Below are 27,339 nucleotides of genomic sequence, written 5' to 3' on the forward strand. Positions count from 1 at the left end.
AGCAGAGACCCATCTGCTCGGAACGAGGGGGATTTCCATGGAGCCAGGGAGACTCAAAGATGTTTTGACAGCCCCAAACCTGCTAATAGATGTGAGCAGCAGCAAGGAATGACAGATCTCAGAAACTCTGTAGAGAAAGCAATGAAGGGGCACAGGTTAAAGCAGACCTCACTCGGCCACCTGGCTGCACCAACTAGGTTAGCCAAGTGACCTCAGTAAAACTATTTTCTACCCCATTTGTAACCCTCGGAGGCCAATCAGGGAGAGGAGAGATTGTCCAGTTCAAATAATGCAAAACTCCATTTCTTTGAGGGAAAGCTCCCCGTCAGGCTTCTTGGCTCTGCTCAGCGTCTCACCCAAGTGAGTGGCTAGGAAGAGGAATAGGAGAGGTTTCCAACAGCCAGCCCGAGTACGCCAGCTCCGTCCGTGCTATGGAGCAGGTCACGACAGACAGCCGAGCACTCCAAGTTTGCAGGAGCTGTTGAGATGTGGCTTGCAGGCAGCCATCAGGCAGAAAGAGCCAAATCAGAGAACGAGCAGCAAGGGGAAAGCTGAATCCTCTGGCCTGGCTGTGGACCAGGCGAGACCTGTTCTTGGCATAATCTGGTGCAAACAAGGCCTCCCAGGATAAATGGGCAGTGGAACAATTTATACACGTTTAGCTGGACTTGGACTTTCAGGTCCAGATCAGCAAAAAGAAATCAGACACCCCAAGGGCCCGGGGAATATGCCCCACAATTTGAGTTTTTCTCTGCAGCAGCCAACCAGGAAAGGAAGCAGCTGCTAGCAAGAAAGATGGACATTAATTGCCACGAGCCCCATAAGCACAGATATGTCAAATGGAAAAGGTGACTCTAGTCTGGTCTGTGGCATTTTTGAACAATTAAAAAGTGATAGATTTGGTTTGTAAAACAAGTGAAGTTGGCTATAATGCAAAAAACCTGAAGAAAGTAGTTCAGTTAAGTGCTGGTACAGTGAGAACGTTCACTATAAAATGTCAACTTTTTATAATAGAAGGCTGGGCCAGAACAAAACACCACAAGAGACTAGTAAAAAGCCCCTTTCCTCAGTCTGACTGTTGCAAGGACACTACATCATGTCAGCAAAGGCCAGAGATACACAAATGAGGCCTCAGGTTTTTGTTTAGATCCTCACAGTAGAACAACAGAAGGAGAAGAATGGCTATGAACCCACTGCCAGTATCTGGGAAATGCATGGAAAAAGTGGACACTGCCTCAAGGATAACCATTAATAGAACAGACATACTAAAAACAGTAAGGGGCAGACTGTCCAAAAGTGAACCAACTAATTGGTCTCAAATGGAGACAGTGACAGGGAAACATGCATTCATCCAACAGTTGGGAAAGTTGGGTTTGCAAATTGGACATCTGGAATTTGAGCTAGATTTCTGGATAGCCGAGATAGTGGATGAGCTAATAAACAGTTTGGATTTCATTATGCCTAATAGCCGAGTAAGTGCCAGGAAACCATGTCTTACAGTCCCTGCCTGTGAAAATTCTTTATAACTATGTGGCACAGGTGAGCAAAATGATTTGTAGGCAACTGGTTTGCAGAGAGCAGGGAAAGGCACCATTATAAGTGACATGCCATGGGAGCTTTCCAGTCAAAGAAATCACTTCCCAGAGGCTGAAACCTGCTTAGAGACCTAGGATCTCAGAAGGATTTTTTTGCTCAAGTGTTGGTATATTGGAAGCAGGCATCTGTCTTCTCCTTGTGTGCTAGACATTTCTGATTAGGAAATGATAAAAGGGGAAAAAAATGAATGATGGCCAAAAAGCATGAAAAAGTAAACTAGTATATTAAATATACATAAAAAAAAACTAGAAGAGAGAAAAAAGTGGAGATAATTGTGGGGAGCTTACTATTTGGTGCTGAGCATTTTTTCAAGGAGCCAAGGGTGGCTTGCAAAGCTTTGCCACTGAGGATCCTGGAGTTGTCCTCCCTCTCATTGCCAAAGCTGCACAGGCATAAAATACAGGAAAGTGGTCATAGAGCAGACACATCTCAGCTTAGCAAAGGCCAAGTGTGGGAGATATTCTGGGCAGCTGGGAATTCCAAGAAGGCAAGACTAAGCTCTCACCTTGGGCTGTCCAGAGGAAGGGCAGCCCCATGTCCCCTTCAAGGACCACTGTTGCAGCAGGGTCAGCCTTGTTTTCTGCTCCAGATCTGATGAGCAGCTGTGGAGCCAGGTAGATAGGTCTACTTCAAAGTGGCAGAATAAAACCCTCAGCTTACCCTGGGCCACCTCAGCAGTCATCTTCACACGGTGGTGACATGCCCTGAGGGAGCCACCTCCTCCGGCTCCTTAGTGGGGTGGCTCTGCTGCACAGGTAAAAAGCCACGGCCCCTGTGTGGTGGTTTTAAAGGTGGCCTGACACAACCCTAAGTCTGCCAGGCTGCAATAAAACTCCAAAGAAAGAGAATATTTCCTAACTAAAACAAACAAACAACAACAACAAAAAAAGCAGTTTGCTTTGGGCAGACAAGGAGTGAAGGAGGAATCCCTCTGACAGTGGAGCTGTCCAGAAAGAGCCGCTCCTCCTGGGTCAGCAGCATCGGAATGGACTTTGTTTCCCGACAAAGGAATTACTTCTAAGCTTTCAGATACTGCAGAACACCAGCTAGCTTGGGTGAGCTTGTGATGGAAAACCATCGCAATGGTCACCAGAACGTGATATAGCATGGAGTTACGAAGGCTCTTGGCACACTGTTCACAGTTCCTTTTCTGTATCATAAAATGCCTTTCATATGGGAAACAGATGCTAACAGATTCTGAACTTATAGTTTAGGGACAGAATTGCTACAGCAACACAAAGGGTTTCAGCACAAAGCTTTTCTTTGAGATGATCTGTTGTGTTACTGAAGCACACCTTAGGGTAAAGGTTTTATTTATGTATCTTCACTGCTGCTTGTATGGGAAAATCATTTTGGAATAGCAGAATGAAAATAGTCTGACGAAAGGGTGTTGCATAAGAATGTAGTAATTCGTTATTTAATAATAACTACTTAAAATGTGATTACAGTAGATGACATTTTTCTTTTTGTCTAAAATATACTCTTTAGACTACCACCATTTTATTGATGACAATAAAAGGTGTTTTCATGGGTTGAATGTAGCTTCTGCTTTCACCTGGAAAGAGCTAATTCCTTTTGTGAAACTCAACATCAGCAGCCTCCACATGAAACCTGGACAGTGCTACACAGGTGTATATGGAAAGACAACTCTCTTGGTCTTATTTTGTGAGATTTGGGTGTCTGCAATAGGGACAGTATAAAATCATAAAATTATAGAGGTTTTTTCCAACCTAAAAGATTATCAAGTCCAACTGTTAACCTAGCACTGCAAGTCTACCACTAAAGTTTAGTGAAAAACTAAAAACAAAACCAAAACAAAAAAACTATGAGCACTATGAGCATAATGCCAACCCTTTACTGTTAAATTCGTCCTGTGCTGTGAAGAAAACACTGTATAACACTGTGGATGAGCACTGTGAATAAAGAGGCTAGCCTCAAAACCACAAAATTCAGTGAGCAATTTCTCCCCATAACAGAACCTACATACAGGACTCCGAGTTGTGACCACTCAGGTCAAAAAGTAACACTTCCATTATTTCTTAAACCTGAGATCAGAATTAATATACATGAGCTTTGCTTGTAAGTACTAAGCCGACTTATTTAGGGAATTCACTTTAAAAGGCTTTCTTCATCTATTTAACACAGCATCAGATTCTGTCAAACCAATTAATCTTCATTATAAAATCAACTGGCTGCTGATAGAACTACCAGTCACTTTTTTTTCCCCATTGAAAAGAAATGTCAAATCCAGTTTTCCGTACCACTAGCAGAGGTAAGGCAGGAACCTGTCCTTTTCCAAAATGAGGTGACACACACCTGTGTGCTAACAGCAACTTTTTTATCTAGAAATTCTTTCAAGCCAGCAGTCTTTTAGCCCTATTTTATTCCCAGTTTCACCTCCCATTGCCTGTAACAAAACAGCAAACATTATAATTGCTTTTTTTAAAACTCAAATATAAAGTTACATATTACCACTGTGCCTTTTAGAACTATGGTTGTGTGTTATAAGATATGACAAGCTCATACTAAAACAAAAGGACATAGCACATTCATTATTCTCCCCTACTGAGTAATTGTATCACCTGCGTTGTATGGATTCTTTATGCTTCAGCAGAGATGCAATTTCTGGCCAGAGCAGCCTCAGTACAGAGTCTTAGCTTCTACGGATGTGTAATCATTTACACCTGTGCAAAGTAGATGTAAACTCACTTTGCACTCACTTTACATAGGTGCAAATGACTGCATGAGGTGAGAAGCTGTGGAGAATCAAGCCCCTAATGACTACAAAGCACTTAAGCAGGGTCTGATGGAGACCAACAGGGGCACATGGGATATAGTGATCAAGAGGTGAATGGATGTCAGCACTAGCTAGGGAGTCTATTCTCCCTCATTGTGTGAGCAGTGTCTATTATTAGCAATGGAAGTCATGCATGTGTGCCCACAGGATAATAAATCAGTTGCTGTGTGAATGCTCCAGGCCTTCTCCAGCTTCTCCAGCACTGCTGTAAGGGTTAGACCGCAGCAGGAGACCTGCCTTGCCACCCGGGTTGGAAGATGCTGGCTGGCTGTGCAGTTGTGAGATCGATTTACGTGGAGAATCACACTAAACCTAGGGCTCTGGCTCGTTTTAGGGTTTATTTCTTATTATTATTTAGGGTGTATTTCTTATTGTGAGTCAAACAGGTTATCCAAAAACCTGTCTTAATCACTGCTGAAATGGTACAGGTGCTCCTTGGCCTCCTAAAGCTGCCTGGCAGCTGGGGAGCACAACAGTTTTCAAAGTAAACTTTACTTTTTATGAGCTGTTGGACAGGACAGAGTAGATAGATCTAAAATTAATCTGCTTCTCTTTGTCAGAGGGTCTGACCATAAGGTTAGAGTCAGTAATTACCGCAATGGGCGTTCAGGTGGATGCTGGGGAAGAAGGGGAAGAAATCTTTCCATGCTGAATTTTTTTGACCTAAAGAGTAGGATTTATATAACAACTTTGGTAGTTTGATAAAGACCTTCTGAAATGTGTTCCTCTTAGTTTTACACCTGCCACCTTTCCTCACTCTTCTTTTCTTGGCTTATTAATAGCAATGGTAAATGCATCCAGAGAAATACGGTTGCTATAAAGTACTGAAGTTTCTTTGTAGAGTGACACAATTACTGAATCTGAAATAAAGTATGTGTGTCATTTTTCCAAGGGACTTTTAAAATGTGCCTCTGGATGTATGTGAAAATATAAAATACTACACACAGAAAAATTAAAGCAGAAAGCATGCGCTCGGGAAGGAAAACTGCTTCATTTGTTACAGCTATCTTTTAAAGGCAGAGCAGGCACACCCTGTGAGTGGCGGGCTGGGAATCTGCATGTCCCAGCTGATTTTGCCGTGTTTGCAGTGCCTGGTGTGGGACAGGGCTGGCCATTAGTGCACAAGTGTTTTCTCATGGCCATAGGGTTCTGCATGGCCAGCACTGAAGTCAAGCCCAACATTCATTCGCATCCCACAACAGTCAGGCTAAACCTGATTCACAAGCGAGATGATGACAGCTGGGACAAGGGATCATTTTTAGTTGTAAAACAAGCCCTTTTGAGCATGTGATTCGTGGCAAATAATCCAAACGGTTTCTTGTTTTATGAAAGTACTTACAAATGATGGCATCAAAGACTTGGTGTGAAGGGAGGCTGGCTGAAGCCTGGTACTGAACTGTTGTGGGCCCCTATGGGCTGGAAAATCAGGCTCTAGAAAGGGATAACTGCCTTGATAGATACATTCACAACAGAGTGAAAGAAACCTTTATGTTCTGGAACGGGCTTTGAGCAAAGAATGTTTACTCTCTGCCCCTGGTAATTTATGAAAGATTTATTTTACCCCACATCGGGTACACTCATTGGCTTCCTTTGTAATGGGCGTTTAGGTGCATTTTCAGCATGAGCTATGATTGTCTGACAGAACGTGTTGTCTATTGTTAGAGCAGAAGTGTGAGGTGTGTCCCAAGGCCTCCTTCCCTCGAGTGATGGCAGTGCCATGTGGTGCCCCCTGAGCTGGCCTCTCAATGCACAGGACGTGGGGCCCAGAGTGAGCCCACTCCCTGTCCAGCACCAGGCCCCTCGGGGCCACCAGCACGATCCCACCATGCCACCTCTCCCAGGGGGTCTGCAGTCCTGGAAGGACAGAGGGGAGCAGGATCAGCTTCCCTGCAACCTTCCCATTGCACTCCAGGACACGGCTGGCACCTGCAGTATGGTACAAAGCCACTGCTCAAGGGCAAAGTAGCCCAGAGGGGACCTACAAAGAGCTGAAGTCCCTTCAGTCTCTCTTCTTTCCTCATCTCATTCTTTGCACATAGTTCCAGATGTAGCACATCTCAAAGCTGACGCAAGCATTCAGCTGTCTGTAGTGTAGGAACGACTGTCAAACTTCTGCACCCGGTTGTGCTGAAATGCCTGGATGCAGCTGAGGTAGGATGAGGGACACTTGGTCATATTTGGCACTCGTGGTAGGAGCCCTCCGTCTAGTTCGTAGCGGCAGCTGGCCTCTGGTACCTGCTTTAGTGTCCTACTAGTCGTGGTCAATGGTGTGCACACTCTTCAGCTTCTACAGAGGAAAGATAAATACTGTCAATGGATTCTTGTATATTTATGCATTTATCTCACAGGTCTAACCAAATGGCAGAAATTATAAAGGCAGGCTTATGGTAGTCTGGGATCAGCAGCATCTGCTGCTGCTGACAAACAACCCAGCTGCCATGAAATTCTTTTGATTTTTGCTGAAGGTGTATCTAAGCTCCTAAAACATACTTCCTTTTAAAAATTTGGGTATTTTTCCACTGAAACAACTTATCTAGGGCTATCATGTACGCTATACTACTTTAAGCTTTTTAAGTCTAAAGCCAAAGAAGAGTTAAATAGTTAAATTTAAAACAATCTTGAGAAAGGCCCCTTATTATGAGGTTACCCTCATAGTGCTTAACTCCACCCTTCAACCCCCACGTGTCCTACCTTACTCCTAAAACTACTTGGGGCCCAGGGCTTGAACTATTTCTCTTCCTTCATCCCCAGAGGATTCAGTTTGCTCTCAGAGCATACGTGCATCCTAGATGCATGCTGCTTTAGTCGAAAATCCTGCAAAAGTCCTGTGCTTCGAATGTGATATGAACCCTGATGCTCCCACCTAGCACAGTGGTTAGAGTGCTTTGCTGGGGTCTAGAGGACCTGAATTCAACGTCCCTGCTGGCTGGAGGGGACTAGACCCCATCTCCTGTGAGCAAGCAGAGCTGTCCGGTGCTGTGTGGTCAGCTTGCTAGAGGGAGAGAGAAGGCCATAGGAGCAGGAGATGAGATGGGGAGCTGCTCTGGGAGAAGGAGGGCCCTATAGTCTCCTTGCAAGGGCAAGGTGGGCAGCCTGCATGCCCTCCTCCCAGAGAAGTGTCCCAGGCAGTGCCCACATCCCACCTCTGCCCTGCAGGAGGACAACTCTCCCTGGCACAGCGGGGAGGGGCTCCCAGGCAGCAGTGGCTGCACAGCCCCTTGCTGTTTCTCACGCTGGGGCTATCTGACAGCCTCTTCTGAACTCCCCACGCCACTGGGAAGCCTCTCGCTGCAACTGCCTTCTGCAGTGCAACGTCACTATTTACTTTATCATTCATGTGCTTGTGTACATTCCTCGCATTTTAACCGTGGAAGCAGAACAAACTGAGCATGTCAACCTTCCTTCCCTCCCTCCTGTCACCCAGCTTGCCTCTGCAGTTTTTTTCCCCACTCGTAAAGGCTGCTATAGTATGCTAACAGATCACTCTCCAAGTGTTTCCATTACCATCCTTTTCCTTCAGTTGCAGATTTAGCAATCTATAGGGGAAGCATTCAGCATGCCCTTAAAGAACAGTACAGTGGAGAGCGTTGCTTCTATGACCAACTCCTGTGTAAGAACAGATCTGCTTAGTCTGGAGTTATCAACACTGATTGCAATCCTAACATGTATGAGCTACCTGCTACCTTTCCTATAAATGCCTGCAAAAACTAGGGGATGCCTAATGACTTGTTTTGTTACGCCTCCTGTTCTCCTTCACTCTGCCCTGGAGAGTGCCTGAACAAAAACAAATGGCCTTTTTTATTTTTTTTCCTTGATGGGTTCCTTGTCTCTATGTGTCAATGACGTGTTTTCAGATTACAACTTCTGAAATGCCTTCCTCAGCCTGCAGCTGAGCAGATCAAATGGAGACGATTAAGCTCTACTGGGTCTGTCAGCCAAAAGTATACCTCTTTTTCACCAGTCTCTTCTCTGTTTTAAAGCATTTTTTACAAAATAGTGCGTACAATATGGGTGGGTGCAAATGCAAGCACACATGGCCTGAAACAAATGAGCACATCTGGTCCTGTGTTTGTCTGTCAAACCATCCACTTGCACTTGTACTGCCTGGTCCTGGTCCTGTATGCAACTCAGGCTCTTCTGAAAACTCAGCCTTTTAATTTTTCTATCCAAAAACACTGCTAAAGTCCAGCAATCACTGACATCCAGTGGTGGCTGAGGATCATTACAAATGTTTATTTTCTGAGAGTCTTGTTTGCTACATGTGGAAACCCAAGATGAGATGAACACTTGCTTTTGAGCTCTACAGAGGGGAGACAAGTCAACCGAAACGTAGCGTTGCTGACATTTTGCAAATGGGAGAGGGCAGGTACTTGAGAGCCAGTACTGAAAGCATCTGTGTGTTCCCTGTACAACGGGGCTCCAAGTCCAGCTGCACTCCTATATAATTTGGGAGTAGCCCCAGATGGCAAATCGAGTTCTGACTTTCGGAAACTGCATGAGACCAGACCTGAAGTTTCCTGCCCCAGGCAGTTTGGCGCGGGATAAAATTAAGACCTGAGCAACACTGATCCCACTATGCTGGCCCAATAAAATCACTGTGCAACAGGGTGAGCCCTTCAGGCCCCCCCAGTAAGGCTCAAATACCGATTAAATCCTCTGGTGGGTGATCCTGCCTGAAGAAAACAACATCAAAGTTCCAGTTTTGACTTGATTCCATTTGGCACAGATAACTAACTATTCCTTTATGGCTGCGGGGAAGCGGGGGGCATTATGTATTTGTTACCCTGGTGCAAATACTACTTGTTCCTAAATGTTTGTATAGTCTTTCTTTCTTCTGTATGAGACTGGTGCAACTGCTGAGGGAGTGATCTATTTTTCTTCTTTCATACAGTCACTCCAAGCAGTGTCTGACAGAACATCCTAATTATTATTACTATTATTGTTATTATTATCATCATCATCATCATTGCCTTATGCAGATGGGGATGGTGAGAGGATAAAGCTAAAAGAAAATTTAGCTTTCATTTTTATTTCTGAAATTCTTTCAAGAGCAGGAGGTGGATTTCGACAAGATAAAATACTTCCAGTGCAGCAAACTTTAATGGCTGCTGACACCACCATAATTTAAACCTTGGGCATTCATAAACAGTTTGCGCAGAATGCCATGTAAGCAATATGAGCTCGTTGCAAGGGCTCCAGCGCTTTCTGAATGTAGGACTTCCTCTGTCTCTTCCCCTTCTCCTTCCAACCCTTTCTCTGCTTTTTCTGTACTGTTTCCCTTTGCAGAGAGAATATTCCTCCAACTGGTTTGCCAGTCACCATGGGCCCCGTAGCACTGACATGTTTCATGTACCTTTTAAAGCTTTGGCCATAAACAACCCCCACTAGAGAGCATTAGCCCTATGAGAGATGGTCTCTGCTGCAAGGGGTCCAGAGGGGAAGGATGTGCCAGACAAAAAAGGGAGTGGGGACCCAGAGATCGTGCTAAGGCCTGCCTGGGATGTGAAGCCCCTTCACCCCCGTGTCCTGCTCTACATGAGATGTTGCCCTTAGCTGCTGAGAAAGCCGAAAGGGGAGAAGCAGCAGCACACCTTAAAGTGGAAGCTTTAATATTCCCTCCTCACCTCGAGTTTCACAGATTTTTGTTTTGCTTGGGGATAGTTTTGTTTTGTACTGCGTGGAGGGCCAAACAGAAGAGTCATTGATGTAGAATAGGGATAAAGCCCCTGCCTCGCAGCCCACGGGCCCACCCTCCCCGGGTGACCAGGCTGGCAGAAAATGACAACGAACCAGGACGCACTCAAGGAGATGAAGTAGCCGAGCTTGCTCTGAGGCTGATACAAGTCTCCACGCAGCGTCACTAATGAAGAATTGCTCTGCCCGTGGCTGGGGAGAAAGCCAGAATCTCTTTTCTGATACTGAAATAAAGCAGCCCCCTTTTAGACCAGTCAGGAAAGTAATTGTTCATTCCTCAGGTCGAGCAGCACATGTGCAATCTCTTTGTTAAGTAGCTTTCTAAATTTTTGCTCCTTGGCTGCCGCCACCACAGCCTGCGGGATCGCCAGCCCCGAGCGGCGGCCAGGAAACCCACTCCCAGCACGAACGGGACTAACGCAGCGCTCTGCGCCTGCCGCGCAGTCCAGCACCAACGGGACGCCAGCCACGGCTGCTGGAGAGGGTGGGAGGAAAGACCATGCCTCCCAAATACAGCTTCTAAAATTCGGTGTGGCTTCTCTGGCTATAGAGCACACAGAAACTTAAATTTTGAGAGACTGATGTGTGGAAGAGGAAGGGAGCCTTGGTGGCTATTGCTGGCTGAAGTAGAAATGATCGGAGGCTGGAGGACAATTTTTTCTTACAAAATAGCCATCAGCTGCAAGGTCAATATGCTGTAGGTAAACAAGCCCAGGTAGAAGGCTCAACAGTGAGAAAGAGCAGGGCGACTAGTTCAGATATGGGGGAATTAAATTTATCACAAGCTAAAAACAAAGTCAGATCTCCTTGAGGTTTTGAAATAACTTTGCTACTGCTTTGAACACCTGCTACTGCAGAGTGGCAGGACTGGAGTATGCCACTGGGCAGACACAGATATCTTATAAAATACCTGCCCCTCTTCTAGTCTGTTTCTAAAATCTGAAAATGTTGTTAAACAAAATCTCATTCCCACCTAATTTACAGCTTGCACAGTCACCATCTACCTCTGTAGTTTTGCTATATAACACCACCATGCCAGCAGTATCATTTTACACTGGTTTGTATAGCCATAAGAGCTTCAAAGACTTAGACAGAGAAAAAGTGAGGGATAACAAGTCCTTCTCCCGTCTCATTACCAGTGTATTAAGAATCCTGCTCTGGAGGCAGGCAAGCATCATTGCTCAATTCATTTCCATTAGAAAATAAATGTGCTTCCACATTCCTGGACAGCAAATGACAGGAGGCATTGGCTCACGAGCTAGTCTGCGATTTTACCATGACTGGCTAAAGGACTTGGAAATAAGAAGCGTTTTTCCGCATGGGCCCTACTGAAACGTGAGGCTGGAAGCTCACCCAGCCAGCAGCTTGCCTTCACACCTTTCTGTGCTTGTAATTCTCAGTCTCTCCTCCCAGGGCAGGTGTTATTTGCCTGCTTGAGAGCTCTAAGGCAGCAAATCATAATATCAGGGTTAAGAAACAGGCAATCTCTGTGGCTGTGCTGTACTCTAACTTCAAGGCTGATCTCATTATACACTGAGCATCCCTGGCTATTAGCTAACATACTGGGCTACCAGGCTCCACACTAAGGGCGGGCAGAAGGGGCTAAAAGTAACTTTTCTGTATGGTTCTTTTTCCTAACATAATGCATGACCAGCTCCTGTTTTTTGTGGCTGCAAAGGCTTCTGCTCAGGTTCCCAGCCTGTATTACTTTGGGGAGTTCTACAAATGTCTTCCTCAGAATGAAAAAATGGCTATTTCACATTTTTATGTAGAATCAGAAAAAAAAGTGAGTCTGCAAGTCCAGAACACCAGCTTTGAGGCTGTTCACCCAGACTGGGAAAGACATGCTTTCAAGTTCCTGCTCTTTCTCAGGTGAAGGGTTTTTAAGTCTTTGCCTCCTTCTATAGAGCAAGAGAAAAGCTGCTTGTTGGCTAGTGCCTGTTCTGAACATGCCCATGGAGAGACATAGCTTGTAGCTCAGTGGCTGGGGTTTCATCTTTGCTCTGGTTAATCCTTACACAAAGCAGAACAGCTCTAGTGACAGACAATGAAAATGAGAGTGAGTGAACCCCAGTGCTCCTGGCAGCCAGGTCCTTGTTTGGGATTTGCCACGCAGACGAGCAACTTGAGCTTTCCTCCTTCACGTGTTAAATCAGTACTACACCCTGCTGGGCTCTTCTAACTGCCTCCCTCCAACCAGAAATATTATCATGGCTCTGAGAAAGCATCCCGTGCAGTCATTGTTTTCTTCTTGCTTTCTTGCTGCTCCTCATGAGCAGCATTAGCATGTGAGGAGTCAGTGGTGGAGAGTGTTTCATCCTCCCATTCCTTTTGCTGTCCTCGTCAGGACCACAAAACTAGAACAGTAATTAAAAAAAAAAAAAAAAAAAAGTTTTGGCTCAGACCTGAATTGTCAGTAGTTCCAGACTTTTCAGCAAACCAGAAACACTGTCTCCTCTTGAATGGGTCATCCTACACCCTGGCGTGTTTTTTTTAAAAAATATCACCATTGATTGGCCTGCAGATCCATGCAATGTTCACAGCATTGGGCATGGTACCTTGCCTGTGTTGGCCTCCAGAGCAGAAACCAGGGGACTTGTATGGGGAGGGGAGATGGGAGTTTACATCCCTATGCCTCACTCAGAACAGGGTTTCTGACCAAAGCAGGTCTGTGTGCAGCATGCCCTTGCCACGTGTCATAGGATCAATGTGGTGGGACCAGTGGAACAAGAAGTTGGATTCACCATCCCCAGGCTTTTGGGTTGTAGTTTGGTGGGACAAACCAGTGCACCAGCTGGCACACTTCTGATGTCCTCAGTTTTCACTGTATGAAATTTATCTTGGAAAGAAATCATTTTATCACTTCCAAATTTTTCACTTCATACTGCTAATTATTTTGGGTTGGTAAACACTGTGTCGCTGTTTTTCCTTTTTTCGTTTTGGCAAATAAGCAAGGCATGTGGGAGAAATCTCTCAGCCTACTATTTATGACTCTATACACAAGGCTGGGGCAAGATTTGGAGAACAAGCAGTGAGAAAGACCTCCACTGGCTCATAGCGATGCAGAGCACTCACACACATGACTGAAGGCAGGACTTCAGTTCTGTTGCATTCTTTCTGACTACACTCAGCACCTTATGTTGAGCTGTGCTTGGGAAGAAGCAAGGAAAGCAAAAGGATCCTCCTTCTAAGGTCTGCACTTTCTGATTTTGTTTTGTTTTCCTTGAAGTAGAGATTGTCATTTTTCATTGTATATGAACAGTTCCAAAATCACTGCACACAAGGCAGCCTTGGGGTTCTGTAGGCTTGAGCTCCGTGGGGTGACTGGGGCAGCCTTCAAGGGGTGTCTTTGCATGCTTGCTTTCTGCAACATACTAACCTGTATCCACTGGCTAGCCTTTATGAAACATTTAATTTTGTAGTTTTAGAGCTGTTGAAAAAGCAAAGGGAAGATTTATAACAACATTTGCTAACTCTAGGCCAACTGGTTTGGCACAGGAAAGAACTATGTTTTTCAGAACAGCTTTTCAACATTCCACTGTTAGCTAAAGTGTATGAAAATTACAGTTTTGAAATGACCAGATGTTTTTGCCGAGAAAGAAATAGATGACCTGAAAGGGGAAGATGAGGCCTGAACTCGGGCTTCTATGCTACAACTGTCAACTTCTCAGCTAATGGATGACCTACTACCATCTAAAACTACTAAATTCATGTGATTAATGCTGCTAAATTGCAGCCACAGTATATTTATAATTTTCTCCGTCAGCTTGATACCATTTGTGCAGCATCACTATAAAAGGTGAAGGAGAGAAAAGGCGATTAATCTGGTGTCCTTGTACAGAACAATATGGCATAGCTCTCCTCAAAGCAGAAGCTTTCAAGTGAAATAAACTAATGGTTTCATCTGTTTCGTTTCCAGCTCTACTTTTTTTAAATCAAGACCAGCAGAGCCTTTCAGTGTTGTCTGTTTTTCTAGACAGAAACTGAGACTTGAAAATTTCTTGCTTTCAGCTTCAAATAGCTCACTACAACATGACCATCTCGGACTTTATTTATTTGACTTATCAAGAGCATGGTGATCTTATTTTGGCCACCCATAATAGTCTAATTGGACTGGCCTGTGCTAAAAATCTGTGCTGGCTTGATGGGATGCTTCAAATCCTTTTCTTATTGCTCTGTTGAGCAGTTAACAGCAAAATGAGACTAAGAACAGAGAGAAAGACTTTGGAGAGATGTGATGGTGTTGGGTTGCAATCCTCCTGCTCTACTTTATAGCTATTGTTTAAGGTGCCCAAAAAAGTCCCATGATAGGGAAGCTTTTTTTTTTTTCTCCTCTTCTGCTTCAAAGCAAAGATCTGTTAAGGAGGGCATTGTATGAAGCTTAACACGTTGGAGGATATATTAAAACTATAATTACAGCAGCATCTTTCTCCAGTAAAAAGAAGTCAGTTCCTCACAAAGCCCAGCTGGCTGTCCCCATGCCTGATTACCAGGGGTCCTTCAGTTGCCACCACTCCTCAGTAGGTGACAGCAGGAGCACCCTTGTGCTCCATTTCCACCTCCCAACAGGTCCCCATCCCACAAGGTGCAGATCTGCAGATCACGGGCTCCAGGTGGCCGCAGGAGAAGCCAGGGCAGCCAGCACCTTGCGGGATCAGCTGCAGAGAGCCGCCGCTTCTACTCCTGAAAAATATCATCAGCTGGCCCTGCTCCTCTTCCAAGAGAGCTGACACAAAAGCTATTTAAAAATCTGTTTGAAATTATGTATTCTCTGCTTTAGGGTTTGCTAAGCTCATTATAGAAGTGGAATGAAATTCCACAGCACATTTAACATTTTTATTGTTCTTATTTTCTGGGCTTTTCCAGCCTAATAGAGAATGACTGATCCCACTGGTGATCTGAGAGGGAGAAGGTGTAGGAATCGCAGCAGCCTGAGCACCATAGCAATACTGTGACTACCAGTTTGGCTACTTCGTTGTGCAGGCTGATCCAAGCAGGGATTAAGAGGATTTTGTTTTCCATTTTTTAAGTTGAATGGGCTGGGACAAGAGCTTTTTACTGCATTTCTGAACAAGTCAGGGTATTTAGAAAAGCAGTAAAAATGGACTGCACCAGAGTTGGACTTTGAGCAATATAAAATCATTTACCACAGGAGATTCACTGTATGAAACCACCCAACTTCCCCATCTTTGATCCTTTAGTGGTCACTGATGACCTCTTGTCTTTCTCAGTTCCTTACAGCCTTCTGCAGCAAGCCACCCGGCCGCTGTCTGGCAAGGAATGGGAGAATGCAGCCCTGGAGCTTCTGACTGCCAGGATGTATTAAAGTATGAGGGGTGTGTGGTGGCGCAGATCAAATACGAATCAAGTATAAGCCACATCTTAAATCCAAGTTGACCTTCACCCTCTGACAGGCTTGAAGATGATTGATTGTTTTTCATTTGCTTCCCCCCTGCCTCTCCCCATAGATTCCTAATTAAGGGCAGAAGCAAAGGGAACAACTAATTGTTATCACCAGTTTGGATTTCCAGACTAAGATACTTCAGTTCAGGGAAACGTTGTCCAAATGTTATGCTGAACTGACCCACAGCCAGGAATTTTCAACACTGTGCTCTTTGCTAATCTATATGCATCAAATCATGCACATTTTTCCCTTTTAGCACCTACCACTCCTGCCTGAAGACTGTTCAGCTCTTGACAAAATCTTCTGCCGAAGAGGCGGTGTTTGCCTTTTCCACTAGCACAGGGAATGTAGGGAAGGAGGGAGTAAGCCTTGCATTTCATGAGTGATATCTCAGTTTGTATTATTGACTTCCAGTACTCACCACTGTAGCTGGCTGAGACTTCGTTGAAGTTTTCGCAAAAGCAAGGCCACAGCTGCTCAAAGGTATTAGCTTTTGTGACCTTTTCAAGGCTATTGCTACTTCACTTGGATAATTTGACCCATATACCTGCTGTTTAATATGGAATAGTTGTATGCAATTAAAGCAATGTAACTGCAAGGCTCTTAATCAGGCACAATTTTACAGAAACCTGTTAACAAGGTTGTGCAAATGGGCTGGTAGATCTGAGCACACTTTTGTCTAAGCAGGCATTCAGCTTGGCACATTGAAAAGGCAAAACAAACCCCTTGATTTGAACAAAGCAAGCATAGTGTCACTTTTGTGATTACACATCCACTGCAATTCCTGGCAGTTTGAAGGCACAGGCAGATGTGGAAGATAAGGTTCATGAACCTGCTCCCAGAAGTGAGGAGAAGGCAACGTTGTCTTCTGTGCCTCCCTTCCCCTTGTCTGTAGCCCAGTGGTCCGGTCGGCTGGCTCATGTTATAAAAGACCCAACTTTGGATGGCTCCAGAAGGTTATTCCAGCTTTTAATTTCTCTTATAAGGAATACCAGACGTCTGTCTGGCAATTAGTTCATAGGTCATCTTGCAGCAGTCTGTTTGTCCTGCCTGTGTCCCACCCTAGGAATTGCTCCAGTCCTTGCAGCTGGGGGCTCTGAACAGGCTGCAGCACTGAAGCTGTGTTTCTGTTTCAGGCACTAGCAGTAAAAACCTGGGCCAATAAATCTTCTATCCTTCATGGATACAAAACAGTCCAGAAAAACCTGTGCAAAATCTTGTCTTGAAGTAGCTCACCACTAGGCTGACATACTAAACGTCAGGTGCACCAAAGACCATTTTTGTGTTTAATTATGTTCATCAGAAATCTAGAAGATTAAAAAAAGAAATGGAAAATTCTTTTTAATGTGTAGATGGGAAGGGTGTCAGAAAGACAATGCATACTGCCAGAAATCACATGTAATAATTTAGGAGCAACTTGTACCTATAAGTGAAGCATGTCTATTAGTATTCACACATATAATAGTATCTGAGTTTATAATTAAAGTTCATAAATCATTGGGGAGCCAAACTAATAAAGTACACGAATTCCATAAACCTAAAGACAGCATGACTATACCAGTCTAAATTGTCAGGTATAGTTTACAACTTTGCAAAATTTTGGAAAATAATTCTGTGAAAACTGGCTATCCACGAGTACTGGGAATTTCTTCTAGGCTGGGATCAAGCATAAAGCTGAACCACGTGTGTTTGTGTGTGTCTGTAAAGACACATAGGAACATATATACAGGTATAAGTGCATGTCTATGTATGTGTAAACCCGAAGACCCCCTTTGAAATTTTTTAATGATGACACTTTCTAAAATTAATTTAGATTTTTCCTAACTGATGTAATGAATGAGAAATAAAGCAGTTTAAGTCATTATCAGGATAATCCATTACTGTTCAATGTTTTGAATACTATCCATGGTTTTCAAAAATATTTAGCAAGTTATGATTGAAACACTTAAATACAGACCCTTGTTCGGTACATCTGGAAGCTAACATTTAGTAATACTGATATCATAAAAATTAATAAGAAAGGAAGACTTTGACAGTATAGTCAGATTACCCTGCGTGAATGAGATTATACTCACAGAAACACATGCATACAATATATGTAATTAAAAGACCAAATAAATCTAAATTTTGTCAAAGTATAAATCTTCTTCTTATATTCTTTGGAAGAACCCATACAAACTTCAGCTGTGAGCTTGATCTCAGCCAATAGAAGAGATTTGTTGATGTTCTAGGGTAGCCAGTTTTCACAGTTCTTGTTTCCAAACTTCTTCAAAGTAATAAATTTCACCTGACAATTACTACTTTTGCGTTGTACTTCAAAATTATTTTGTATAAAAACGCAGTTAAGACTGTGAACTGATAACAGTACCATGTCATTAGTTTGGATTACAATTTTGGAGGGCATTTCTAGTTGGAGATTTGGGGGGGACTGCTCATTTTAATTGCATGCATGATAAGTAAAATTGACCACATCCACAGCTGACTGTGATTCTCCTGAACCCAGAAGAGCTTCTTTCATCAGCAAATGGATATACCAGGATATACCAGGATATACCAGGATATACCTGGATATACCAGGATATTTCTGGGCAGACGGTGTAAAATTAATGATAACCTTAAGGATACTTTCCTAACATTTAAGTGGTTGGCTTCTGTAAAGCATGCAATCAATCTTTATGTCTATTCTCAATATTAATTTTAATCCTTTACAGTACTTTTTAAAATATGCTCAAGTGTGTTCTCTGGTTTCAGTTTCTCTTCTTTTGTATTTGAAATACACAGCTGAGATTCTCAGGAGAAAGATTCATTCACACCACCTGTTGGGTTCTTTTCTTCCTAAACCAAGGACAAAATCCCCATCCCTCTGAAATTACTAAAGGTCTGACTTCTGCTAGGCCAGAATCCCTGAAGCAATGTGTGTGTTGTCGTGTTTTTGTTTTGCTTTGTGCTCAGCCATGGGCAGTGGGGCCGGAGGTGTCACCACACGCGTAGGTCCCAGGCTGGCCTGGTGCTGTCCAAGGTAACGAGGTCCTCCCCAGCTCTGCCTCGCGGAGTTCTGCTCCATGACAAGACACGGATGTGTGCTGGGGCTGGGAAGTGCATTACTTACATGGCAAAAGGCTCCGGGGCTTTTGCAATTCAAGCGTCAAAGTCAGGATTGGAACCTATTCCTCAGTTTTAAAGGGTAGGTGATGTGCATGGGTCAAAGTGCCTTCTTCTGAACCTCTCTGAATCTCAACAGGCCCCCTCAGAAACAAAACAGAACAACAACAACAAAAACACCAAGCTTAATATTTATATTTGAGAAACCTATCCTGATTTTGGAAGTTGCCTTATCAAAGGAAGTTGAAGTACATTTTACAATATTTGAAGTTTCTTTAAAATTCACAGAAACATTTTTCTTTGCTGTCTCAGTAAATCCAGCAGGTCTGAAAGCAAACTCAAAATTACAGGGATGCAAAAGTTGCCTTTTTAACTGAGACTGCATGCAGCCACAGAGATCTATTTGGCAGGGAGGGAGAAAAAGAGATCTGTGTGTATGCTTGCATACACCTTCACTGTTTCAGGCAATGTATAATAATTTCCCTTGTGAATAGCTATAAAGTTATTGTAGCATTAAAGCTGGATAGACCTACAGTAATGGTATTTCCTGACATTTCCAAATGTTAAAAGGTCAAGAAAAACAGTACGTATGGAAACAATCTCTTGTCATTACATTCTATAGCATGAATTAAATAAACATTTCCTCTTTTTCCCCCTTCTCCTGTCATTCAATGTAAAAATCTACTCTGACACCAAAAAAGCATGAAACCAGTAAGAGCTTTAATTAAAGAACTTGATAAATGCAGTCTATCCTGCTGCAGTCAGATCTACCTTTTCCTCACTTACTGAGGAGTTAATTAATTTCCAGAAGTAACCACTGGGACACAAACAGGAATCTGTCCAGAGAAAGTCTTCCTCAAAATGCGATGACAGGAGCTTCTAGCGAAATCCACCCATCTCCAACCAGTACACAGGCTGATGTCCCCCAGTGCCAGTGCTTTACACGTTGTGCAAGAGCACAGCCCCCAGTGAAGCAGTAACTTCAGCCACTGCTTGGTGCATGCTGAGATGTTCACAATAACTTTTCAACTGCTTTTGAGATCAGATTAGGATCCAGCTGCTCATAACACTGCTATTAATCTGTATGTGTCATGTATTAATAGGCAGCTCAGCACTGGTGCTCAGTACAGCTGGGCACTGCCTGTGAGCAATGTCACAGCCTGATTATCTGGCCCTGGAGAAAAATACAGCAGAATGGATCCAAGACTCCAGTTCTGTGCAGTAGCTACCCTTTCTTAGTAGATTTTTTTGTGTTGCCAGACAGCATGGATTATATTTTCAGAGTGTTGAGCTGTAAATGCTATTACATGTAAACATCTTGCTGGGCACAGTGATGCTCTTCCAGGGCTTGACTGGGCTAAACCAGTAAAGGTGTGACTTATCTGACCTGATATTGCTGTCCTAAGTCATCCGGCGGTCTGGAACAAGGAAAGCAACCAGCATGACAGATTCAGTGATGAGCTGCCATTAAAGTCTGGACCAGAATGTTGGCAGTGATGCTCAACACAAAAGCTGTGGCACTGCAAAGTCCCCTGAAGCTGTGTGGAAAACACCACCCCCCTGTGTGATGAGACTGAAGGACTTTGGACAGAAGGCAACCACTGCAGCTCAGGAGGAGTGGAGATATGTATTGGTTAGAGAAAGAGGGATTGACCTGGTGTGACATGCTGGAGACCCCACCGTGTTCAGAACTGCATAGACATGGTGTGCAGCCTATGCAAAGAACTACAATAACAAGAAAGGGTGATGGAGAACTTGTGTCAGGCTACTGATATTGCTTTTGTTTTGATTCACTGAAGTTCAGTGAGGAAGAGTCAACCTTACTCTGGGTCAACCGCAGAAGCCATTCAGCTCCTTTTAGGACCCACACAGAGAAATCCACTCCTGTCACTTCTCTACTGTCCTGGACTTCCATTACCAACCCTTTAATACTCTGGTCTAGTGGTCCCTGCCCCAGTTTTCCAGTTTTCACCCTTGATTGACCTCAATTCATCTGAAGATGATGACAACATTTAGAAAAATGCATCAGGAACACTTGCATTAAGTGCAGGTACTCAGTCCCAGAGCTGATGCCAGCAACAGAATTCAGAGCAGAGATTTGTGCTGGAAACGCTGGGACAATAGACCCAGGGCACTGCACAAATCAATCTTACGTTGTAAAAACATTTACCAATCAGAACCAGTCGGTGGGATGTGATTGCTTGGTAGACAGAGAGGCAACAGCACATTGAACCTCCATTGAACAGCTGCTAAAAAGGCCCTAAATACTAGGTATGAAGGATCAGGCAGTTCTGCGAAAGTCACTGGTTAGTGAGAGGCTTGGAGATGTCTTCTGCTGTTCATTTTTGATTTTCCTGTGCTTTCTCTGCATCAAAAAAAAAATCAGACTGCAGCAAAGATGCTCCTCATTCTGTTGTCAATTTTTCTATTCCGTAGAGAATAACCTGGTAGAACCCAAGTCAAAAGGGAGATTTCTAAGCTGGCACCACCAGCTCTATGCTTTCCAAAGTGCAACCCTTGGGCAGTAAGACCCATCAAATTAGCTATATTCCCATAATAATATCCAGCTGTGTAGGCTGAGGAATACCACAAGTGTTGAAATAAAAAAGCAGCAGCTTTGAGTCTGTTGAGAGTCCAGTTTACTGTAGACACCTCAGATCTTTAGGCTCAGCTCACCACTCACATCTCAAGAACAGCCCATTTGATGCTGAAATCTTACTTTGATCTTGGGTTTTGTGCCAGTGACAATAATTCCTCTTGTGGCTCTACACTTTTGTCATTAGTGCTGTTTCTCCTGCCCCACGTTTGAAACAGGGGCTGAGAACTGCACTCAGAAGTTATTCACCACGCTGGCTTCAGCGCCTTTTGGCTTTCTACACATCCTAAAAAGTTGTCTCCGAATTGTTTTCCATGCACAGCAAATGCATAAACACACTCAGTGGCTGCGTTTTGCAGTGTTACCTCAGTCACCCTCTCTGACCTGGGGCAAATGTTTCCTCTGGAAGACAAACCACCTTGGAAAACATCTGGAAGGAGGCACTCTTACTATCTAGACCCGCAGCGTTCAGATGCACGGTAGCACACACCTCATCTACATGCAGATGATGACACTTCCTCGCCTTCCACCAGACACGTAGCCTCGCACACATTATGGAAAAAGGCAAGTCTGGTAATGTAACGGTGCAGAGCATAAATGGCTAGTTAGATCTTCAAACACACCCAATATTCCTCGGTTTAGAGGAAGATGCATGAGGCTCTGAGGACAGATTAGGGTCAGCTACAGGAAGTTCCATCCCAAACGTTCTTTCCAGGACCTGGACCCAGAATGAATACAGTAGGAAAAGCCTCCCTAATAAGTCAAACTCTTTCTTCTTTCACTAAATAAAACAAACATTTTTCTAACCTGTATTGTTTCTGGCTCTGCTTACTGCTCAGCCCTTTACTATGGCTTACTTCAAAATTCCTCACTGGGTGTTTGGCAAAGTGAGTATGATCTATAGCGTGACCTTGTAATTCAGTGCACCGCTGTCATTCTGTATAATGCACTGTAAAGCGTAGCTTTTATTGGAAATGAAACTGCATAAATAAACACTCTCAATTTAATGTGAAGTAAAACATTTTGCAGTACAAATGTGCAGATTCGGGTTGGGAGAAATTAGCTACCAGAGAGCCAAAAATCAAGCAGCGATGTGCCTATATTATTTTGATCTTTTTTAAAACGTAGCCAGTGTCTAATAAATTCTGCTCCAGTTTTGTAGTCTTTCATTAGGGCAAGGATTTGTCTGCGCACTACAGAGAGCTGACTAGGATTAAACCCTCCTTTGGGGCTCTCTTCTTCCATCTGAGCTCCAGCCCCTGCTCCACCACAGTGACTACAAACAGTCCCTGGTTGCATGAAGCAAGGAGAGAGCACAGTGAGTCCAGCCCTGCAAAATGGATCAAAGATGAGCTTTAGTTATTTAAGTGCAATCTTTGTGTCTACCATGGTAGCTCTACTTTTCTTACCCATACTGACTGACAGCTTGTTGATAAACTATCTAGTTAATGCACATGCTCTAACACATGCTTTAATTTTGCACTTTTCAGCCCGTTATTAACTGAGCCATCACTGTTTGTTCAGAATTCAAAGCTGTCTGCCTCCAGTGCTCTTAAAAAGCACTTGGGCAAAACTCGCAGGCATCAGTTTTGCATACCATACGTCATGAGAGGTGACAGTAACAATTATGTGTCTGGAAGGAGACGCCCCAACCAGGCTACAGACAGTTAGCTAATATTATTCCAATGTGTCACTCAGAGAGGATAAACCTGTCCTAGTTGTCAACTATATAAAACACTTGGATCGTTAGGCTAGCTCTGGCAGTATCTTGCTGGTTGGTTTGTTTTTATGGTGATATGCTCACAGTCATTTAGTGAAATGCTTGTGCCAGGCCTTTCACCCACAGAAAGTGCTGCTGCCTTCAGAGGCACTTGGGTGCTTCGCTCAGCAGGTTGCAGCACCACGGCCTGCATCCTTCGGAGAGCCAGGACCTGGCACTCAACCTGTTCTGCCACAAAACAGCCCGAGGGAGCTTGTGTGCTCCAGAAAATATAACCCATAACAAAAATAAGAGTGACCATAATGAAAAACACAGAGCCACTGGATAGCAAATACAGCTGCTTTTTCCTTCCTCCATTACTTCAAGGCCATCCCTGCAATATGGATCTCATTAATGGCTCAGAGACAGCATTGCAGAATTACAAGTTCAAGATGTTATTGGAAAAGCCACCCCATGACTCTTTTTATGTTTTGTTTTGTTTTGTTTTGTTTTTTAAATCATCTTTAAAACCAACTTTTAAAAAAGTGATTATTTGGTGCACTGTAACACTGCCAGCGATTGGGTTGGAAGTGAGTATCTGCACACGCACAGAGAGCATAACTGACAGCACAGTGCAGCTTTCCACAAAACAGAAGAAAAAAAGGCAAAAATATGATATGTAATTTGGGCTTGAGCAGCAACAGAGCACAACTGGAAGGCCTCTGGATCAGGGTCAGTCACTTCATCTGTGCTCATACACAGATTGATGAAGCTCTAGTCCTCCATTCACAGCTTTCTACTAAATCACACATATGATTATTTCACTGTGCAATCATATTTGGAAGTCAGATGCTATAACAATAAAATATAATGATGTCAGACAGACTGATGTTAGTGAACTAACCCCTCCTTTTCATTGAGAAATATATGGATTTCACCTGGAAAAAAAAAAAAAAAAAGTTTTCAACTTGGCCAATTACCGAAGTTTTGAGTATATGAAGTGTATGAAGTAATCAGAGTGGAGATGCTGCAACAGGCTTCCTTGGTTATTTGTGATCAGCTGTCCTCAGCTGTCCTGGTGCTGCCTATTAAAGAAAACACTGAATATTTAAAGACTGCTTAGGTCTTCTCACACACCCCTGGTGTAAGAATATTAAACTCAGCCCTTCAGCCTTGTATTATATATGCTCTGCCAGATTATTTTTTAATTGCTTTTGTGTGTGTGCACAAATCCCAAGGCGTATGTGCAAATTAGGATTCCTGTCCCATGCCAATCTGGGCACATGCCTCATTTACATGCTCATTTAAAAATGTGAGTCTTGTCATTTCAATCTGCTACAGTAATTTAGCTCTAATGTGGAACTGGTGCCAGGGTTTTGAAGGGCTATTTTTCCTCTCCATGGACAAACTGCTATACTGGAGTGGTTACATTTCTACTTAATGGCATGAAGCCACTTAAAAGAGTTAACCTTCTCCATGCAAATGTTAACAATTTTCTGGTAATACTGTTCCACTAAAATAAAATAAAATAAAATAAAATATCAATTGCTGTTGCTACAGAAATAACAGGTACTCTTAAGCAGGGCACAATGGCAGAGAGTGCTCTTCAGTTCACATCTATGTCACAGAAAAATGTGGGGCATAAGATCTGAGAATAATCGGGTTGCTCTGGATGAGTTTGCAAGTAAAATGAGCTTACTGTTACCTCCATATAATTGTCTCTCACAACATTCCCCGTTCTTTTTCCTCTGCATAATATTATAGAGATCATCACAGGAATCCAGAGCTATCCACCGTGGCTAGAAGAGCATCAGCAGCAGTCTCAGAGACAAGTAGACAGCTCTGAGGCCAAAGCTGAGGCCCAAAGCATACCAGAGAGTAAGAAATGTGCTGGCAACTGGGTGCCATGTCTGGAGACCTTAATTCTGAGATGTATAACTTCATCTTGCAGATGCTGAGCTGAGTGGCCAGAGCAGTTGTCTTCAATTATGGTGAGAGCCAGAGGGTGGAGGGAAACAAAGAGGGTAACCAGAACTAGATGCTGTTCTGCCAGCTCCTGAAAGATTGTATGTTTATTCATTTAGTTAGTTACCAAAACAGCAAGCTTTTTCAAGAGAAAGCTAGACTTTGTATATGTCTGTGTGCAACACAAGTGCACAAACTAATGTTCCTCCAAGATAGTAGTTAGCTGCAGTGGATGGCAAAAATACTGTTGTTTATTATAAATAATACCCTCTTGGTCAAAATCCAGGAATCTGTCATATGTACTGAAGCATTCTGAATTTCCCAAGAATTACCATCATGAGTAACTCAGCAATTACTATCTGCACAGCACCCAAGTATGTGCTTTGTAGCACACACACTGTCCCTGTCCTAAACACAAATATTCCAGTCCTAAACGTCACTCATCAGGAGAGAGGCCATCTGGGCAGGGAAGGTTTAGGGTCAGAAATGACATGATTTATAGCAGAAAGACCATACTTGTGCTCAGTAAACATTGGCACGTCTTAAGGAAATATTGATTAGATGGTGAAAAGCTTTGCTTTCTTCTTTGTGGAACAATTTACTCTAGCTAGGCTCTTCACGTTGAAATATATTGTATATGAAGCAAGTGACAGGCAGAAAACATTAACACAGACTCAGAGGAGACTGCTAACACACCCACATCCCCACCATCTCTGCCTTCAGCATCGCCTTAAGACATACAAAATGTCCCTTCAATGCACAGACAGTGCAGCTGCAAATATAAAATGAGACCAGTTTTAGCTGTGGCCCTGTGAGCCTCCACACCTGATGCCACTCATAGCTCCCCTTCCTCGGGCAGCACAATATAAATTGCTACCAGGGGTCTGCCTCCTGCTGGCAGACCTTCTATGGTAGGACAACATCATGTGGTTTGGGTATGAGCCACCCTTCCAGAGGTACTCTGCTACCACTTTCCTCTGTGCAAAGCTATCAGAAGGCCACCTGCTGCTTGGAGGCTTACCAAGAGGTGAGACTGAAACAAAGAGATGACTGCTTTTTAGATTTGTCTTACCATGCAAGGGCAACTTTCACTGCTGGTACTCAAGCATCTGATGATTAATGTTTTTCCCTTTGCTGTATCGTGTCTGTTTTAAGTTGTAGATATTAGTAGTTGACACTGCCCTTTTGCTTATAGTCTAAGCCACCTTGAAAATGCTGGGTGGCATTAAATAACAAAGCAACTATGCCTAATAAAATAAATGCATTGTATACATTAGCAGAATAACATAGTTTAAATGTCTGGAATCCCAAATAAAGCATGAATAAGGAGCAGCATATCACCTTGGGATAGAGCAAATCTGAACCAGACAGACTACGGGTTCTTGGCTTTTCAGCATGTCAAAAATTAGTAACCTTACTTGTTATAACTTAGAACATGCTTTGAATGTTTTTCTCCTTCCTTGACTAAAACAGTAAATCAGAAAAATACACGATATCATATGCAAATGGAGATACTACTAATGCAAAACAGAAGGAATACTGCTTAAGGCCTGGCTCTCTGAAATTTAAAATTTTTAAATATGAACTGTAAGACTAGTCTGATTAATTTTGCTACTAGTTCTGGAGAGAAAAAAAAAAGGTAAAAGATTGCAGCAAAGAAAAATCTGTGAAGCTTATATCTGGATATCCATCAAATGCTATAAGTAGCAGCACTGCAAGCTGTTACGGTCAGCTCACACCCTTCTGGTGGATTGAGGGTCTTTTGTTAAGCCTTCAGAAGTTTCAAAACATGCTGTTCTGAGGTACACAGCCTTCTGAAGCAATGCTTCGTGAAAATAATTCCCCAGCACGCAAAGTGCTTCAAACACTGATATATAACACAGAGTACAGGCTTGCATGAGTCGTATGCTTGGTGTTCAGCAAAATATATTGTTTAATGTAAATTGTTTACCAAAGAGAACACTACCTGTAAAGAAAAGCCATTGCACAGATTAACGTTTTTTCTTCCAGATCAATGAATGCCTTACATTTGAAAGTTACTACTACTAGCAAATTGTTCACATCTGCAGGGCTACATTATAACAAGGACACCATTGGAGTTCAGGAGATATTAAAAAAGCAGCAGGCAAAATCCTAGCCAAAAAGATATTTTATCTTTGTAAGGACAGAACTTGGTAAGCTAAGTTTCACATTTTCATCAACTGATTTCTACTCCTAATCAAACACATAGAAGATAAAAAAAACACAGCAGATTGCTCAAAAGAGAGCTGTCAAAGTCTCTTACAGGTTATATTTATGTTTGCATAAAAGTAATTAGACAAATGAACACAAAATTTTTATGCTGTTACGATTAATTTTTCTAACTCTGACCATGATGAAAACTTTGAATAACGAATAAATAATTTGCACCTGTTTAACATAAGGCTGATTTGCTAGAGTTAGAACTGATCACTAGAAACAGCATTTATTTCTCTCTTTTGCTCTGT

This window comes from Cygnus olor, chromosome 2 (assembly GCF_009769625.2).
Source record: "Cygnus olor isolate bCygOlo1 chromosome 2, bCygOlo1.pri.v2, whole genome shotgun sequence".
Taxonomy (NCBI): domain Eukaryota; kingdom Metazoa; phylum Chordata; class Aves; order Anseriformes; family Anatidae; genus Cygnus; species Cygnus olor.